At 39.9% G+C, this 16,988-nt stretch overlaps 1 long non-coding RNA gene across 1 annotated transcript; it reads left to right on the plus strand.

Annotated features, from left to right (window-relative positions):
- The first annotated feature begins 12,290 nt into the window (after positions 1-12,290).
- LOC309481857 lies at positions 12,291-15,219 on the plus strand. The gene is made up of 2 exons (XR_014200123.1): positions 12,291-14,210; positions 15,023-15,219. It is a non-coding gene; the product is annotated as an uncharacterized lncRNA (long non-coding RNA).
- Positions 15,220-16,988: the final 1,769 nt, after the last annotated feature.

Consider the following 16,988-nt stretch of genomic DNA (forward strand, 5'->3'; position numbering starts at 1 on the left):
TCCTGGTTATGAGTTTTCACATGTCAGGTTACAGGCCTCTCCAGGCCTTCCTGAATGTGAACTCCCACTCATTGTGGTCGCTAGGGTTTAGGCCTCACTGGTTGTGAGCTTCCACATGTCAGGTTGCAGGAATTCACTTCCTGAATGTGAGCTCCCATGCATTGTGTCCATCAGGTTATAGGCCTCATCTGGCCTTCCTGATCATGGGTTCCCACATGCTGTGGTTGCCAGGTTACAGGCCTCACCGGCCTTCGTGATATGAGCTCCCACCTACTGTGGTCACCAGGTTACAGGCCTCATCGGCCTTCCTGGATACGAGCTCCCACAGGCTGTGGTCGTCAGGTTATAGGCCTCACTAGGCCTTCCTGAATATAGAGTGATGAAGTACATGCACCTTTTACTTCGTCTATTTTTCTTAGACCCATGCTTATGGTAAGTCACACGACTAACGTCCTGTGTACTTTCTAAGATCCATTTTATGGTAAGGGTCATGCGCTGTACGCTTTGGTCCCTTCCTATGTGGCTCAGACCCTGGTCTTTCACCTCGGGTCCCACTCTAGTTGCGTCCTGTCGTCACGTATATTACGACAGACGCCTTCCTCTAGCTAACTTCCACATTCTGATGAGCTCCCACACACTGTGGTCACCGTGTTACAGGCCTCACCGGCCTTCCCGAGTATGAGCTCCCACATGCTGTGGTCGCCAGGTTACAGGCCTCATCAGGCCTTCTTGGATTCAGAATGGCTAAGTACATGCACTTTCTTTCATGTACTTTCTATAATCCATATTATGGTAAGGGTTGTGCGCTGTACGCTTAATTCCCTTTCTTACGTGGCCCAGACTTCGGTTCTAGGGCCTTTCTGAAAATAAGCTCCCACAGGTTGTGGTCACCAGGTTTCAGGCCTCATCGGCCTCCCTGAGTGTGAGCTCCCACATGCTGTGGTCGCCAGGTTACAGGCCTGACCGGCCTTCCTGATATGAGCTCCCACCTACTGTGGTCACCAGGTTACAGGCCTCATCGGCCTTCCTGAGTATGAGCTCCCACATGCTGTGGTCGCCAGGTTACAGGCCTCATCGGCCTTCCTGAGTATGAGCTCCCACATGCTGTGGTCGCCAGGTTACAGGCCTGACCGGCCTTCCTGATATGAGCTCCCACCTACTGTGGTAGCCAGGTTTTCAGGCCTCACCAGGCCTTCCTGGATTCGGAATGGCTAAGCACACACACTTTCGTGTCGTGTACTTTCTAAAATTCATATTTATGGTAAGGGTTATGCGCTGTCCGCTTCATTCCCTTTTTTATGTGGCTCAGACTCCGGTTCTTCACCTTGGGTCCCACTCTAGATGCGTCTTCTGTCGCAATGTCTTACGACAGGCGCCTCCCTTTCAAGCTATCTCCCACATAATGTGGTTACAGGTAGGCCTTTCTGAAGCAGTGACTGTCAGGTTACAGGCCTCTCCGGCTTTCCTGAATATGAGCTCCCACATGTTGTGGTCGCCAGGTTACAGGCCTCACCGGCCTTCCTGATATGAGCTCCCACATGCTGTGGTCGCCAGGTCAGAGGCCTCACCGGCCTTCCTGAAGGTAAGCTCCCACATATTGTGGTTGAATACAAGCTCCCCCATGTTGTGGTCGCCAGGTTAGAGGTCCTACCAGGCCTTCCTGGAGGTAAGCTCCCTTTAGGCCCTCACAGGCCTCCTCAGTGTTTTTGAAACACAAGCACTGGGTAGATCCATGGATCGAGTAGAGAAACTCCCCTCGCTGGCAAGGGTTGTAAAGCACTATACTGAGTCATACTCTCCAGGATGTCCCGTCTCTGAGATCCGGGCTGAGTGGTTCACTGCCTACTTCGCAGTCCCTCGGGTTGGATGCCTTCCTAAGGCAAGTGTCCAGAGGCTCTGTCTCCGGACAGACAGGAAGTGGCCAGACTGTAGTGTCTTATGTAGTGACACCAGGTCAGGCCTGCCTGGTGGTATTTCAGGTGGCATGTTCCCCTGAATAGTGACTGGCTGGGGTTCCCTCGGGTCCCCTAGCCACATTCCCTAGAAGGGACCCTTTCTAGTTTTTGAATTGTGGTCCTAGGCCTTTGAGCTGGCCCAGGTAGACCTCCCCTTAAAACTGTGAGGTTTTCTGTGGTATCCTTTAGCTTGGGCGATGACCGTAGGGAATGCTGTCACTGACAGCCCAGACCTGAGGGCATGCACTCCCCTTAGCATGGTGGCGTTGGTATATCGTTCCCCATAGCGTCATTCTGACGTAGTGTAGAGTTCCCTTTCGAAAGGGAACGTCTCAGGTTACGACTGTAACCTATGTTCCCTGAGAACAGGGAACGAGACACTACGTCTTCCTGCCATGCCTCGGGGCCTGCCTGCAACAGTCCCTTCAGACGGTAGGATGTTGTCATGTGTGCAAGGCTCCCCTTTATACATCCAGGTCGCGTGTTAATCAATCAAGCTGATGATTCACGGGCTGTCGCCGGTCAACATGATTGACGTGAGTTGATATTTATTTCAGACACCTGTCACGCCTGAGGCGTTCCCCATAGCGTCATTCTGACGTAGTGTCTCGTTCCCTGTTCTCAGGGAACATAGGTTACAGTCGTAACCTGAGACGTTTTTCAAAGTGGGGATCTATGACGTCAAAGGGTATCAAACACCGCCTCCGTAGAAGAAGATCAATGCCTACTTCAACACTGCCTGTTTAGCCCCGCCCACTGATTCACGCATACATGAAACTCATTATAATATGCAAAACTGTTATCCAATCATAGCAAGTGGGCGTTTTCTTCCAAGTCTTCAATGTGGGACACCCATAAAACTGAGCCTTTCAGGAGAGGCTCAAAACCAGGGTAGAAAATAGCCTATTACTTATTCATTTGGATGTTTTTGAATGTAAAAACCAAGCGAACGTCACAAGTTGACCTCAGACAACAATATAAAAAATATAAAAAAAGCCAGTTCATGACCCCTTTAAATAAATTTCTCTGACCTTATCAGAACCTAAAAGAAAGATATTATTGAATCTGTATCCTTCTTTTGGATTTTCTCACAATCCAGCAGAACAATTTCTCTTAATTGTAACTTTACATCTCCAAATTGTTTCTTTATATATCCAAATGAGACTTTATATTGTGAAATAGCTAACTGTCTATCATAATTATTTGCAACTTTATATCTATCAATGTGACTTTACATCTCGCAATGTGACTTAATATCTTGAAACTGCAGCTTTATCTCTTGTAATTGTTACCTTTGTATATCAAAATGTAACTTTATATCTTACAGTCTGACTTTATATCTTGGAAATGCCACGCCACACACGGAATTGTTTTCTAAACCTGCAAAATAGCATCAGGGAACTCTTTGCGCTGAACCACCCCCGGGAGCACAAATGCATTTCCTAGTTTACCGACGTGAGTCTGTGGAGGGAAAAGTCCCCTGTGCGCGGGTGCAAAATAGGAATGATACATGCATCGGTGTACAAAGTCAATTGCGCTGGGTTCAAGATAGGGCCCTGAATCTCACTAATTGATATATACCTTTTATCTATCAGTTTAAACTTTTTCTTTAGTCTGTAATGTTGCTGTTTAAGCATTGAAAAAATGTCTGCAAAGTTACAAAGCACCAAGTCACTCCAAAGGGAGTTATTCTCTATATCACTAAGCATGGTGTCTGACCTCCCCGAAACAAATCGATTGTAGTCTTGAATTTTCTTCTAGGAACGTACACGTCACAATATGCCTCATTTAAATAATTCCCACCCCATACACAAATAAAGGGGCGAGGCCTGGTTGAGTTGTGTTAATAGTGTGTTGAATCTCTCGGTTATGGTAAGAGATGTGACATTTCTGAAACACCCTTGCTTGAAGCGGTTGAACAATCACAACTGACTGGTCAAGACCAATCAGGGTGCATTACGCTTTTTCAGAAGAAGGGGTTTCATGGAGACAATCTAAACAGGGGTGCATTTCCCAAAAGTAGGGTTGGGAACCGAGAATCGGTTTGTGTTTTTGAAAAATACCGGAACCGTGCAAAATTCCTAAGTTTCTGTTCCGAAAACAGTTCTGGTGCGATGTGTGGGCGAAGTGGAAGCTTATCCTTTAATAGAATATGAATATTATCATAAATATTAAAATAGTAATGAATGCACTGAAAAGACCTCATGCTACTCATATACATTTTGCGTCAGATAAACACAAAGAGAGAGTATAAAGATTAATCTTTAAAAGATCTCGATTCAAACACCCATTCAAACATCTAATTCCTAAATGACAAAAACTTCACAATGGAACATTCAAATCTGTTTGCGCTGTCGCTAACCCAGAAAGAGCAGTTGTCATTATATATGAAACAGCTTTACTTTCACAGTCTTTTCAACCACACAGTATCGATATTTCTGTGTTACAAATATTAAAATGATCACAGAATAACTAAGATAAAAGTTTATAGTTGGAGTATAAACACTGATGTCTACGGTAGCAACCAAAATAGAGTAAATCACCTTTTGAAAGTCACTTCAAATAACGAGTGTATCGATTAGGCTTCATCTGATGCTTCAACATTCATAAATCTAGCTCATAAATGCCAGAGGAGAACTGGCCCCCGACTGAGCCTGGGTTCTCCCAAGGTTTTTTTTTCTCCATTAGGTCACCTGATGGAGTTTTAGGACACCATTAGGTCACTTGATGGAGTTTTTCGGTTCCTTGCCACTGTTGCCTTTGGCTTGCTCAGTTGGGGATATTTAATTTAATTTTATCAATCAATAAATTCCTCTTGAAACAAACTTTGTTGTATTATTTTAATTTAATACTGTGAAGCTGCTTTGATACAATCTGTATTGTGAAAAGCGCTATACAAATAAACTTGACTTGACTTGACTTGACTTGACTTGACGACTGTTAAAGCTGCAGTCCGAACTTTTTTGTGTTCAGAATTTACAAAATTTATATAATGACCGAGTACATCATGAATGCCTTTTTTCAAACCGTGTTTTTGTCTTATCCTGAATCACTACGGTAAGCCTGTAATAAGCGTTTATACTTGGGCTACTTTACACCGGTCAGGTCAGCACCGCTGCGGAGTAGCCCAGTACCTGCGTGACTCGTCATAGACATATACAGAGAGAAGTAGCTCCGGCTACAATGTTCTTCTGCAAGACGCATGCAGTTGTTTATTAACCGCTAGAGTGCCGATTTCATCCAGTAATGAAATAAGTGAAGTCTTTATGAATCAATCATTCAAACCAACTTTACAAATATTCTGTTTCACCTGTCTGGATCTTACATGTGTGTTCAAGCATATTCTACCCCTTCTGAGAGGGTATTCTCCACTGCTGGAGATACAATAAGCTAAGAGAGGTCCTAAATTCTCCTAGATAATGCAGAATTTTTTTTTTTTCAATCATTTTAAATGTTTGCATAAATTGCTAATATGTTGAATTTGTTGACATTACCAGTCTGTTAAACTGATTTGACAAGTATAAGAAATAAACAAAAAAAGGATTGTGCATTTTCCCCTTGCTACTAGTTTTTATTAGTTTAGCTCGATTCCCAATCCAACATACCTGAAAATCCTAACAAAAAGGATTTTCCCTAGTCTAAAGGATTGCTTGAAAATTACAGGCAGGTTTGATTACTATATTTCTTGTCAAAAATTAAAAATGGCTCTACCCTGACTGAGGTCTAGCCTATGTGGTTCAAACGACAGAGGCGCGACCATGTTACTGCGGTTTTGGGAAACAGTCATGACTAGTTGGTTAGTTACATAATGCACTGTACCAGTTAATCAGCGAGTTACATCATTGTGTGGGAAATGGACCTCAGAGCGTTACTGGCAGACTGGGAAGAAAGGTGCTGCAACAAAGTAAAATATGGGAAAAATAATGTTTGTTGAACATTCAAGCATGAAAACCTATTTTAGTAGACCACAAAAACAAAAGGTCATTATAGGTCCTCTTTAAAATCTTATTTATAATCTGTTCTCAAAGTATCAAGCAGATGCTTTAATGTTAATGCTTTAATTTTTCAGCTATTAAAACAGCCTTAGGTTCTTTCAGACCCCAGACAGAACATGAGGGTTAATATAATCCTCATAGACACTCACAAGACGTCTTAATTAATTTGGACAACTGCCTGAATTTTTTTTTTTTTTTTCAGCCACACCATCCAATCGCAACCTTTTGTCCTTTGTGGCATGTTAAAAGAAATGACAGCACATCAATAGGTAGTTTTGTAATTCCCAACAATTTGAACATTAATAGGGTTTACGGCCGAAAGGAAGATCTTGCAAATAATGTCGAACAGCTGCTCCTAATGAATATTTACGTATATAAACTAGTTATGGAGACAATGTCTGCATTAATGTAGTATGTAAAGCACAAGCCCTTCAAGCTATCAGTGACATTTAATCATTTAATTGTGTTATCGGGCCACACAATCTCCCTGGACACACACACACACACTCACACGACTGCTGGTGGAGAATCACCAGTCTCATCGGATTTACAAAGTGTGTTTGAGCTTGAGTTGTTTGTTCTAAGACTAGGCAGTTAAAAACATGCCTGTGTTTGATTAAAACATGGATGTGCATTTACTGTGAGTGACAGCTGGATGTGGACTGCAGAGAATAGATGGTGAGAAAGAGGACCATGGGATAGAGGAAGGAAGGCACACACACACACACACACACACACACACACACACACACACACACACAGGTTTGGACGCATAAAAAACACACTTACAGGCACCGCTTCAAGTCTCCCTAGGCCGCCTATCACCCGAAATACGGAGGCATAACGCCTCACCATAACCACAGAGACTGGTCTGAAAGGGACGTCTCCCGCCAAGCTTGATTGATGACTGATTCAAGGTGATTGATGGTGTTCCCGGTTCTCAAAGTGTGTGTGTCTGCGTGCTTGCGCTTGTTTGTGTGAGCAAGTATGGCATAAAAACAGAACTTTGTGTGGATGCGTGCTGTCATGAGGGGTTAGCAGACGCAAGGGTTTGACTGATATGCTCTTTGACCTCCGTAATGTGACAGGGTTAAACCGAAGATGCTATGTTTGGCTGAAGAGCTGTGATGTAATCGTTCTTGTCACGAGGATGTTTACTGATGTGTTGACTGGCATTTAACTGAGGCGATGTGGACAGAGAGCAAAGAGAGTTTTCCCAAAAGTATTTGGACACTTAGGGACACTCAAGTCGCACTGAAAAATTTATGATTTTCATTTTATTAGATGCCAAAATGTCAAAGCAATTGGCATCTGCAAACAAATGCTGCTAGAGATTTTCTTATATCTAACTACACTTTTTTGGGATAATTTAGCCGCGATTCTTGAGCAATTTTACTGTTTTTGTTGTATTTTGGATCAAATAAATTATTAAAAATATATATATATCTTACTACTTTTAAAAAAATATCTTACTGATCTAAAACTTTTGCACAATACTGTATCTGTAGTCTCCCTGGAAAGGACACTTATACAGACAGACACTTGTTGTGTTTCCCTCAATCTCTGTATTATGAGTGCACAAAATTACCATAAAATGCACAACTTGCAAATAACAATATTGCATTCTCAAGTGACCCTTATTGTATTTACTGTAAAAACACAAAGATATGAGCATCAATTGGCATAAAACACTATATAGGCCTACATCCTGTTACACACAATAAACAAGATAGCTTGCATCGGTATGTGTGACAAAATAAAATGTTAAATAAAGATGCAAATATGCAAATCATATTACTTATAAATCAGAATTAATGTAATACTGTATATTATACTCTGTACTCTATATGTAGTGCATATTAATCTCAAAATATTTTAGTTGTCACAATATAATACCACTTTACACGTCATCCATTGTATGTGAAAACTGCAGGCCTTCACACTTAAACATGGACGGTTCAGCACGTGACCCATTAACACTCACTCATGTACGATACAGACTCAAATAAACATAAAACAGTGTTAGAATATAATAATATTACAGCCAAACTCATCGTAACAGCATAACACTGTATTTTCATTATACGAATTGTTAGAAACCCATAACACTTCATGTACTAACAATACAGTGCATTGATACGTGCTTATGGTAGCATAGCATCGGACACTATCCACGTTCGCCATGTGCGACAATCTCTTTTTCCACAATACGGGTATATAACAATTATACGAACATCCTATATACACAAACTCATATTAACATCAAATATTCGGATATTTAAGGAGCTTTCCTGAACATAGAAATATTAAAATACAGACAGGCACTAACTTGTTGCGTTTCCCTCAATCTCTGTATTATGAGTGGGGGAAGGGAACCGTGTGCCTGATAATAACTCTCCATGCCGGCCCCCTGCTGGAGTCTTTCGGTATTGCACCATAACAAACTACATTAACCAATGAAATAACCAATAATATTCTCTTATCAATAACTGCTACTATATACTGTATAATATATATATATATATATATATATATATATATACTGTACTGATCAACACTAAGGCGCTAAAACTTAAAACTATTTACCTCAAGCTCCATTTACAAAATTGCCATGCCAAGTTAGCCTCTTTTCCCTAGCCATGACCGCGTCCATATTCTCCTCTTTCGCTTCCTCCTCTTTTACGGGAATAACGGGGACATGTTTTGAAACCGGCAGGCACGGTAAAAAAGCCATACCCAGCCTCCTACGGTTTTGCCGCTGCCTCAGAAGACGCAGTAATCCAGCACAGCGTTGTCACGTTGTAAATAAGACAACATCTCTATTGCAAACCCCTCCATGTTGCGGTTGTTGTTGTTTTTGATGTATACCAACCAACGCAACATCATTGCCATAGAATTCAGATATTCCAAAAACCGAAAGAGCGGCATGGACACACATCGGATCTGAACAGATGCGATACACAGTGTGGACAGTCAATAATTTTAGATCAGAATTCAAACGGATACACAAATAATCAAATTTGGACTGACAGTGTGAACCTAGCCTAAGATACATTAGGTGTCATCATTGTACAGTCCACATTCATGTCATTCCCAAGTTTATTAGATGTCGTACAGTGATATTTGTAATGATCTTATAAGACTGCAGAAATTTCACGGTTTGTTGCAGGTATTAAATGTGAGAAAACATGATATGCGTCAGGTGCGTCGTCTTAAAGTGTGTTATTAATGTTAATCAAAGAACAAAAAAAGAGGAAATCACTAACTGCTCTTAACTGAATAACTTTTGTAGCTTAATTAAAAAAAATCTATATTTAATTTATAAATTATGCAGTGAAGACTGTGTTTTATAACTTTATTCCATTTCTGGATATTTCCTATTAGATCAAATATTTAAAATGTACTCATTCTATTGAACATGTTGAATTAATATGAACAAATAGGGTTACTAACAAATATATTTTTCTTTCTTTAAAATAAATACCACTTTGTTTGATATTTTGTTATATATTTTGGCTGAATACATTTTTATGTGGCTTAGGTGTCCTTTTTTGGCCACCATATACAGGAAAAAACAATTCAAATGAGAGATCTCAACTAATATCACAATTTGTGAATATAGATTTCACATGTAGCTTAGCACAGGCATTATAAAAGTAAGGGCAGTCTATTTCTGGATCTGCTCCGAGGTGCTTTTAATGAGACTTCAAGATGCCCTGCAACGTTCTCCACAAACCCAGCATGGCAGCACCTTCAGACCAAGCAGAACACAGATCGCTATAATTGGACTGCAGTCAACTCCACAAGCCGCGTGCGAAAATCTTCTACTGTAGATGCGATGACCATTGAGAGCTAATGGGGATATTAAATATGATTCATTTCAATTATAAACCGCTGCTAAAGGAATTAGCATCACTTATAGCGTCTTTTCAAAGGCTCAGAGGAAAAGACTTACAGGGCTTAGAGCCAAACAGATCAAAGAACACCTGAACAGGTTGCTTGAATAAAAATCATGTATATGTATGAATGAGAATGAAATATTGATATTTTCCATGGAATAAAAATTGTGAAGTGCTAGTGTGACAGATTGAAAATGAACATGTACATTTAAATGCATAAGTCTGTGTGCACTGTGATATATAATTATATATAATAATATATAAATATATTCACTATTTACAATTCGTAGAAAAGTCTATAAAATATAAATATGTTACTTTATAGTTATACTTAGTTAATCTGTGATCAGTTTATGGGCACGATAAGTTGGACGATCGATTGTTCTGGTCTGCGTCAACACTAGGGGGAGAGCTCGCGGGTTTTTTCCACTCTACATAAACCCCTCATTTACACTGCACACATGTGCGGTGCATTACGTCTGCGACAAGGTTTTATTCCGTCCTCCACGCGGTGCCAACTCACACCAGGAGCATTTCAGAAGCGGAGCGACTGGATGCGCGAGACCACGTGATTTGCCTGTCCGACGTGGTTTTTCTTGATTTTTGAGTTTCTACCATACAGTCTATGGTTTCTACCAAGGATATTGGTGTGTAATACGTTTGGGAGTTTGCACAGAGTGTTTATTTTGAATTTGACAATGTTTTTTTTGTATTCCCGGTGCGACTTGGACGCGCGTCCGTCAAAAATAGACTAGGCGCCTATATTTAGCGAAGCGGCGCGGAGAGCCGCTTCTGGGAAGCTTCTGAAACGCGCCGCGTCGCGGCCGGTGTAAACACAAGCATTGACTAGAATGGGCGCGATCAGCTCCGGTAGCCGTGTCGCAGCCGTAATGCGCTGCAGACGTGTGCGGTGTAAATGAGGGGTAAAGCTTCCAGTGGAGAAACTGCGCGAGTTTTGTGTGTATTAATCTTCTCCCCCTTTTCAGGTATTAAGTGTGATTATTAGTTTAAAATACTTTAATAAGATTAATAATATGTTTGAGAGTATAGAGACGCGATTATTATATCGATTGTGTGTCCGAAATGTTTAAAATGTGTAGTTTAGAAAGCTGAAATTGTACATTTACATGCTTATAACTGATTTGCCATAGAGTTAATATGCATAGATGACTAAAAAGAGTAAGAGTTAAAAGAGTTGAGTCTCAGGTAACCGTTAAATGCTTTAAAATGCTTTATTGTATTTCTGTATGTACTTTATAGTGTCATGAGTCTCAAATAGCCTTTTATAAAAGAGTGTAGGCCTACTCATGTAATTATATACGTATATGGTAAAAACTGCTGAATACTGATATGAAAGATGTCAATGAAGTTAATTTGTAATAGGAATGTTTAATTTTGTTTATACAAATGATTAATTTTGATTACAGTCTACATAAAGCTTCCAGTGGAGAAACTGCGCGAGTTTTGTGTGTATTAATCTTCTCCCCCTTTTCAGGGGTACAACACTAGCAAGTTCGTTTCTGAAGCAGGTGGCCTTGAAACAAGAGCTTTGATTGGTCGGCCTGTCAGAGTGATGGTCTCGTCGTGTCGATCCATCAGCTGTGAAGAGCTGCTGTGGGGGGAAAAAACAGTGAAGTTGTGTCGACTTCAAACTGCTTTATCTCGCATGCAAGCGTACGAACGCGCTCAAACAGATATGCCTACGTTTATGCTACTCTACCTTTAAGATGCATATTATACTGTACACATATGCTGAGGCAATGATTTACACGTACAAAAACAATGCTTTTTCTCTTGTGAACGTGTACACGCTCTTTCTTGTTCATTTCAATCAATCATAGCTACAGGTTTTGAATCTGAAAGAACCAGCCTTGAGAGACGGCAGGAGGTGGAGAGAATGTGTGTATGTGCATTTCAGCCAAGAGAGGATGTAAAATTACTCTGTTGAAAGACAGAGTGAAAGGGGAAAAAAGAAAGGAGCTGTGTGATAGCATGGTGTTGGAGATGAGACGAGTTCCATTGATCATTGTGTTGATTAACAGGAAACAGAGGTATGAAGTCTGCCGCGCTCTTGTTCGCTTTCTTTCTTTCTTTTTTTGTTTGTAGTTTCTTTATATGATGGAATTGGAAATGCAGAAGATTTTCTCTCTGACTCTTTCCGTGCAGGAAATTAAATCCTAATTAAGTGATTCAGCTGTGTAGGAGTGTGTGCTTACTTGTTATGGATATTAAAATAAAGGTATATGCATATAGATGTGCAAATGTAATCATTAGTCCCTTAATTTGTGATAAATCTCCAAAGTTTAAGTCTTTATTCATTATTTGTGAATGTTCATTCAAGCAGTTAGTTTGAATTAAATTAATCGTTGAATTAAATACTAGAATGCTTTTGAGATGCAATCACTTTGATTTTGACTTGTAGTGACATACGGCTTATGTTGACTTGTAGTGACATACGGCTTCATTGCATCTGTTGTAAAATTAAATGAGTTTTAATGTCATTCTAAAGTGTCATACCATTGTACACATACATTCAGTTTCTACCATGACACATTATAACACTACTACTGGGTGCCTGTAAACATTTCAAGATAAACAGACTCATAGTTCAACTTTTAAGTGCTTTGTACTTGACACTATAATTAACATAGCAACAATGAAATGAAAAAGTGCACTAGTGAAATGCACAGGACACTGACTGAAAATGGGCTCATTTTGTTTGTTTCACCATCAAAAAAAGTCCATTCTCATAAACAACACAACCAAAAGAGCATAAAACAACAACAGGTAAAACTACAAGGATAACAAATCCTTATTTTGTCATCTTCTCAGATTTCCACCGCTGTATGTTTTGTTTGCTTTATGTGCTTTACCAACCGAATTGCTAAAAATAATGACTGTCTTCCAACAGGTTTGTGTTGGCATACAGTAGCTGCGTGTCATCTCTAAGAACGTAGAACAGAAAGAACATGTTTCTGAATCTAACTGTCATTCAATGATGTTCTCTCTCTCTATGTGTCTCTAAGAAAACGGTTTTGTCTTTTTTATCTTCTCTTCCTGTCGCCCGATCAAAAAGCAGAACCTTCAAATGCTTCTGCCTTTTCCTGCTGTATGAAATGTGCATGTTTGTTCATGAGTGCATACATCTGCTGAAACGGCTGCAGGAAAGTTTCCTTCAGAAGGGTTGCATCAAAACAAGCTCTTGACACTTGCCACTCTTCACACAAAGTAATTATTTTTCCAACCAAAGGCGGAAAATATTTTTCAATGAAGAAAAAAACCCTCAAAGTTTAAAGCAACTGTTCTTTCTGCAGCAAAGCTTCAGCTGCCCCCTCAGTAACCTTGATTTAAAAAATCCTGACAGCTTTTAATTACGTTTTTAATTTAAAAAGTACAAATTGTTGTGCTCTTAAGAGTAAAAAGGAAGCTAAGGTTTAGCTGACAGTAGAGGTGGTGCAGATATTTCAAATATTTTGTCTGTTCTTCACATTGGCGTGTGACCTTCATGTGGACAAGGAGCAAAAACATTACACAACTATTCATAAACAACCATCCAAGTCTATAAAATTTCCAGCAGTTAAGTGAATGAATGAATGAGGCATTTATATAGCACTTTCATATGTACTACTGTACACCCAAAGCGCTTTACAATCATATCAGGGGATCTCTCTTCAACCACCACCAGTGTTCAGCATCCACTTGGATGATGTGACTGCAGCCACAGTACAACGGCTCTGGAGAGGAGAGAGAGTGATAGAGCCAGTTCAATGGATGGGGATTATTAGGAGGCCATGATTGGTAAGGGCCAATGGATGGAATGTGGCCAGGACATCAGGGTTACATCCCTACTCTTTACGAGAAGTGCCATGGGATTTTTAATGACCACAGAGAGTCAGGACCTCGGTTTAACGTCTCACCCGAAGGACGGTGCTATTTGACGGTATAGTGTCCCCATCACTATACTGGGGCGTTAGGACCCACACAGACCACAGGGTGAGCGCTCCCTACTGGCCTCACTAACACCTCTTCCAGCAGCAACCTGGTTTTCCCAGGAGTCTCCCATCCAGGTACTAACCAGGCTCAACCCTGCTTAGCTTCAGTGGGCAACCAGTCTTGGGCTACAGGGTGATTTGGCTGCTGGCCAAAGTGGTTTTGAGCTACAGCAATGTGAATGGCAAATGAAGTACATTCATCAAGGCTGAAATTGATCTTTCATAGCCCGACAGTCCTCTTTATGAACAGAAGGAATACATACAAAGAGATACTAGTTCTTTTTATATTTCTCACTTTTTTTGTATTTTTAGCTCTGTTCAAACGAGCTGGTTAGACCTATTCAAATATTATGTGAAGCCTGTACTTATGTTTTTTATAATATCCAAACTCTAATTCGATGGCACCTCTGTCCTCGCCAATCTGCTTTATACTGTTGTGTAGTTCCAATCTGTGTAATAAAATGTTTTCAAATCACTTTCAGCACCATTGTGAGAACTGCCGAAAGCTTTTTGTCACAATTACCAGGCATCAAAGCTTGAAATCGAAAAGTAAAGGCCCATTCTCATTGCCAGCAACCAAAAGTAATTTATTTTCAATGTGCATTGGCAATTTCTGGCAACATGAGCGACAGGGACTGTTGCCAGCAACAAAGTTGACAAAAGTTTAAAGCGCCCCTATGCTATTTTAAAGGTTTGGAGATCTTCTACAAAAGGTTTACATGCATCCAAGGTCATTTAAAAAAAAAAAAAATTCTCATAATAACATTGCAGCATCAACTCTGTTCTTAAACCCCTCATTTTCGATTGGTCGACTGCTTACAGTGCGTGTCGGAAACGAAACGCTCATTCTGAATTTCAGCTCCGGAGGCTTCCTCAGCACTTGCTTGGATGCATAGTGATACGAACAGTCACGATGGTGTCGGGTTTTGGAAGTGTCCGTCTTTGGAAGTGATGCAAAGTGGATTTACTTTTGGTAGCGCAGAAAACAGCATTTTCTCAACATGTCGACAACATGAACCAACTATTCCAGGCCTTAGCAACAACTACAGTGTTTGAGGGTCAAAGCAGACATTGGCCGGTATTATGCAAATTTGTAGCTATGTAGGTTTGTAACAGGAAGTAAGACTGGAATTGTTGACGACTCATTTCAGCAGTTCAGAATCAATTATTTCTTTTGGGAGACAATAACTATTTATCGAGCACTTTGATCTTTGAAACCTTGCATGTATTATATACTTTTGCATATATTAGACGCTACATGAAAGGTGATATAGGAAAAAAGTAATAGGGGCACTTTAACTTTGAAATTTTACCTGAGATTTGATGTCGCCGCTTCCAGTGGAAATCGAAGACAGTGGATAAACATGTAGCCATAATACAGTAAAAATTTAAAAAAGATAAAATATTTGGTTCATGCATTGATCATAATTTGTGATATCATGTAGAATAAATACTGCATGTATTCCTTTGCATTTAAATTTTTAATGGCATCTTATTATCATTAATAATTTTTTTATTTAGTTAGTTAGTTAGTTAGTTTTTGTTATTTATTTAGCTTTTTATTTAGATATTTAATTCTGTATTTATTTTGTTAGTTAGTTAGCCAAAAAAAAATAAAAAATGTGCAGCCCAAAGTCAAAAACGAGATATTTGGCACCTGTTTTCTATATAGGCAAATACAGCTCTCTTCTGCGGTTCTTTGGTGTAAACCCAAGGTCAAAAACATAATATTTTATCGATCTCAGGTCAGCACCAAAATCAGTTTTATAAGCTCTCTGTGTGTGTGTGCGTGCGTGTGTGTGTGTGTGTGTGTGTGTGTGTGTGTGTGTGTGTGTGTGTGTGTGTGTGTGTGTGTGTGTGTGTGTGTGTGTGTGTGTGTGTGTGTGTGTGTGTGTGTGTGTGTGTGTGTGTGTGTGTGTGTGTGTGTGTGCGTGTGTGTTCTCTCCGCCAAACTCATTACTGGTGAAATCAGCCTTCACCAACAGGGTCCTTAAAGATCTCACAAACACATACACACACACACTTATGCAAGTGCAAACAAGTTATTTCATTGATCTTGCCTTGAGGTCCATTCATGTTTGGCACAGGTACACAGGTTACATCCTTGTTTGCATATGCGTGTGTGGATTGCCTTTGATGGTGCAGATGTCCAGCTACTTGGTTTGAGAGTGAACCACTAATACACTTTCATGTTTACAAGCATGTTCCTTCAAAAGCCCTTATCACTAATGAGGCAGTGAAACCTTTACCCTAATCAGACACCATATTTGTGTATTTCATTGATCACCAACTACAAACAGCATACTGTAAACACTGTGATAGATATATGTCATTTTATTAAATAGAAATGTTGATATCTACATATCCCTATTATTAATGTCTGTCTGATACCACAACCTGCATAAAAAGTTAATTTCTGGACGATAGATTTGTTCTATATACTTGTGACTTTCATGGTTTATTGGAGGATTTGTCATTTCTGACTGCACAGGTTTTTATCTGTGAAGAAGTTTGGCACTCTTTTGTGGTACAAAAAAAAAGAAAGAACAAAATTTATAACACACACCTGGACTGCAAGCTGTGCATTCTTCTCTATCTGAACCTGCCAAAAATGTGTAAAGCCCCACATGTGTGCCGTTTAGACAGCCAACTCTCAGTCAGAATCACCTCACTCTCTCTCTCTTTCTCATATGGAAGAGAAGAGGATTATATTGATGAGAATATAAAGGCAGGAGTGTTGGACTTCAGAGAGCAGAAAGCTTATATTCTCTGTGTTTTTTCAACACTCTTATCTAGTCAAAGATTTATTAAGCTTAAGTTTAAATCTGTGAGTTCAGTGAATTAAATGCTGATATCTTAATAGATCTGCCTGTATCATAATTGAATAATGGAAACATTATGACACATTAATGTGAAAGGGAAGCCATTAGTAGAACTAGCTCTTTACATTTTGTGAAGACAATTTGAATGTTGCTTGTCTGTGCAAAACTTGCTGCCACAACATGATGGTGAGTAAATGATGACAAATTATTTGGGTAAACTCTTTAAAGGAGTCCCATTGTGCTTTCTCACTTTTTTAACTTTAGATAGTGTGTAATGCTGCTGTTTGAGCATAAGCAAGACACTACCTTGCAAGGTTACAAACCT

This window comes from Leuciscus leuciscus (genome assembly GCF_965113295.1).
Source record: "Leuciscus leuciscus genome assembly, chromosome: 19".
NCBI classification, from domain to species: Eukaryota; Metazoa; Chordata; class Actinopteri; order Cypriniformes; family Leuciscidae; genus Leuciscus; species Leuciscus leuciscus.